Source organism: Cryptomeria japonica, chromosome 5 (genome assembly GCF_030272615.1).
Source record: "Cryptomeria japonica chromosome 5, Sugi_1.0, whole genome shotgun sequence".
In the NCBI taxonomy this organism is placed as follows: Eukaryota; Viridiplantae; Streptophyta; class Pinopsida; order Cupressales; family Cupressaceae; genus Cryptomeria; species Cryptomeria japonica.
The window spans coordinates 212,146,809-212,151,084 of record NC_081409.1 but is presented as its reverse complement, the minus strand read 5'-3'; positions in this window follow the sequence as shown (position 1 = coordinate 212,151,084).

Here is a 4,276-nt window from a genome sequence, read left to right as displayed (position 1 = left end):
ATCATTTTTTCAAACCTAGCTTTTTCTATAAAATCATGGATTCTTTTATTTTATCCTGGATTTTTTTATTATTTTCAAAAAAATCATGGTGGGTTTTTTTTTTTTTTTCCACAAAAAATCATGAAAGGATTTTGCATGATTTTGTATGACATGGGATTTTACCGTTTTTTACAAAAGAAAGGTTTTTGCCTATTTTTTCACAAATCGTGTGTGTTTTCAACATCACATCATTGGTTTAACAATTTTTTCCACAAAATCATGGTTTCTTGCAACTTGTTTTTGGGCGCACCTAGGGTTTCTAAAGCAAATGGTGTTCTACAAATGCTTTTGACTATTTTTTTACAAAATTGTGGGTGTTGCTTCTTTTGATGATTTTTGACAAAATCATGTTATTTTAGACCTATGAAGTTTTTGAGCAACCGATCTCAATTTGTGTATCTCTAATAAGCGGGAGAGATGGCTTTGTTACCCAACATCATGTTGGAAGGATTGTGGTAAACTTGGTCATATCCAGAAGTTCTGTAGAACTAGGGAGGGTCTCAGCAACAAGCTCATGGTGTTGAGTGTTCTAAGAAGGGGACAACCTTCTATGTATTCGTGGCCAAATGACTTACATATTATGTCACATCTTCTGTAGGGTAGTTAATAGGATGACCATTTAGGGAGGGTATTAAAATAATATTATAATATTTATATAATGGTCATCTTAGTCATTTAGTTAGTATTTAAAAACTTATGTTTATATCTTTCGTCTTTAGTTAGTTTTAAGAAGTTTCCTTTTTGTCTTTCGTGTTTCTATTCTCAATTGTTTTCGTTATGGAAAGATCGTCTTATAATTTTTTATATAAGGAGTATTACACTCTTTAATTAATTACCACGACGAATTATCATTTCTATCTCGTATATAGATAAAATGAAAGCATTACAAAGTAGACACAAAATATGAAGTATGAACAGTTAGCTAAAATATTACCTCAAAATATAGACCATTCACTTATCATAATAGTAAAATACACTCTCTTTGGATGGAAAACCCACCAAAATAAAAAAGATTTATTGTTTTTAATTTTATGCATTGAAATTGAAAGGTCCTTGTGATGTGCACATTGAAAATTTTATTTTACATATTATTCATCTATTTGTATGCACTAGTAAATTTTTGCATAAATACTATTTATATGATGTGAAATTAAAAATTGTAAAATATGCTCCTTTTGACTCAAATGCACCACCTCTCAACTCCCTACAAGTTTGCAACTAGTTGTGTGTTCTTTGCACATCCTAGCCAACTCCCTGCCCTATAAATATCATGTAATTATGTCATAAAATATTTCATTAATTTTGAGGGTTTCACAAGTTGGTAGGAGATTGATTAAGATTTCAAATGTAATTTAAATGCAAAACAATTGTCCAAAATTGCTATCAACAATTTCTCAAAAAGATGGGGTTTTTTTTGGGGTAAGAATCATCCACAGATTGATTTGCAAAAATCAGATTTTTTCCAGGAAAAAAATTGTCCACCAAACTTATTTGCAAAAAAATAAGGTATAATTAGAATTTTTTTTTAAGATTTTTGCTTCTCTAATATGTCCAATGGGACCTCTTTGCTTCAATCTCTAGTCAGCTTTAATGGATGTTCTTTTCTCTGAACTTGAGGCTCTTGAGCTAATTGGTTGTAAAGTCATCCAGATTGCACATCTATCAATATCTTTATGAGTTCTAATTCTAGATCTACCAATTACAACATTAGGTGGTGTTTTGCGCCCTTTTGTTAACTATAATCTTGTGGAAAAAAAAGGATAACGTTCATTACTTTTTTTTCTCCCTACACCATACACGGAGTAAATTGCGTAGATCTAAACTTGGAAACACTAGAATCCCTTGCTAAAGATTAAAAAGTACAACCAAGGATCCTAATTGAAGAATTAGGATATTTGATTAAATAGGGTAATTTCTGATGTCACTCAAGCTATAACAATAAAAACTTAAGTCTCTGCAAAATCGATCAAGATAAGCATGTAGGATGGATTCATATAAGACCTACAAAAGTTCTTCGTAGTCGATCAGTATGTTCAAGAAGCAAGAGATGATGTAGATCGTAATTTAATTTCTTGTAGTTGTTGATAGAGAAGATGGTCGAAGAAAGAATATAGGTGAGTTGGTTTGGTACATGAAATCAAAAATACTCCTTATAGAGACAATTTTGAATGGTTGTAAAATTTTGAATGTATTTTAAGTTTTTGAAGTGTAGTTTAAATATGATTTCAAAGTAAACATGGGATTCAATTATAGATCTTTCATAATGCACATCCCAACAACAATAATTTTTGAATGGTAGAATCGATCCCATTAGAAGATTGGATGCTATGGAGATTCAAATAGGAGATTTTGTCCTTAAAGAAGGTTTCATTTATTGTAAATAATACAATTTAAAATCAACTAAACTCTTCAAGGTAGTTATTTTAAGAAGGCAATTCATATTTGATTCTTTTGAAATGTTATTACCTAATAAAACAATGTTGGATAATCTAAATAATGTAGTGGTTGTACTACAAAATAGAATAAGTGGAAAAGAAGTTTGAATGACATAACAAATTGGGAAGTGCAGCAACACTTTGTTTCAGATGTGGACAGATATTCTGAGGGGATTGTTCCGCTTGACCTTACTTGCAATGTTGTTCCTAATAATAGTATTGCCTAGACTATTGTTTGTTGCAAGTGGAAAGGTGAGTCTTCCCCCTCCAAACTCTTCCGTGTTGAGTTACGCCTTTAATAGTAGTCTTCTAACTTGCTATTAATGACCTGTTCAACTTGTGTTTCCTTTCTTTTTGCCACCTACAAGTTGTTTGTATTCAGAGCTAGAACCCCTATTTTACTGCTTATTTTAATCAAAAACAAATTGAGAAGTGCTGAAATTATTTATACAAATTTGTGGTAGACAACTAAGATTCTTCACCAAAACAATCACCCTTTTTTGTTATTAAAAAATGATATGAATAAATTATAGAATGCTACATAAATCCTAAATACACAATTGAGACTAATAAAAATAGTTCATCCAACCACAATTGTATTTGAATCAATTTTAAAAATCTACTAGATTTACATCTCTTATTTATAATTCTCAATATTTGTAGCTTCCGTTATAAATTATACACAAGAAAAATTTCTTAAATTTCACAACCTAACAAAATTGACCCTACAAATAATCTTTCAAATCACCACCATCAAAATTTTCAGCTCCATAAGAGCTTCATAAAAAGACACATCATCAATGGTTCCACATCATCTAACGATACTTCAATTTAGCAATTTGATGAAGGAAAACAAAATGGTTCAATCCAAAACAATATTTATTACCATAAGAGCTACATAAAAAGACATCATCATCAATGGTTCCACATCATCTAATGATACTTCAATTTAGCAATTTGATTAAGGAAAACAAAATGGTTCGATCCATATCATCAAATCTATGGATCAAGACATAGCAAAAGGTTAGATTCCAGTTTTGTATCACAGTATTGCAACAACCAATCTCAAGATTCACTCCCCAACCAGTTTTGTATCACAGTATTTCAACAACCAATCTCAAGATTCACTCCCCAAGCATGATAGGTTTGGCCTCCAATCATAGCATTTTATTCAAACATATCATATCCTATCCGTAAATCATTGGCATTAGATTCATTGTTTAACTTCTAATCTTCTTAAACTAATTCGAGTTCTAATTAACATCATGCCACAAGAGATTGGTTTATCATAGAAGATGAATAAAATTAGTATTCACTATAATTAAAGTCAAAGAGATGAATAAAATGAATTTGAGAGTCATGGGCTTGACATGAATAAAGAATATTTTAGGTGCTCAGAAAGTGGGAATGAAAAGTGAATATAGAATAGAATTTTCGAAGAGAAAAGATACTCGTTCAAACCTAACATAAAAATATCTGTTAGCCCTGGCTGATATGTAAATTAAAATGAATTTTGTTATGCGGGTGTACAAATTATACAAGATCCATTGTAAACTAGATATATTATTTTAAATGTAGAATAAACATGAATGACAAACACTGATTATAATCCAATAAAAATAATTTCTTAATACACCAACCTTGGGCTTGCACTGTATATCAGACATTTGCACGGAGACCTAGGAATTCCCCCTACTTGTTTATTGATTAGCATCAAAGTATTAATAATTGCTATAAAGTAGTATTAACATTGGCTATAAAGTAGTATTAACATTAGCTCCAAACATGGAAGCAGCTTCGCA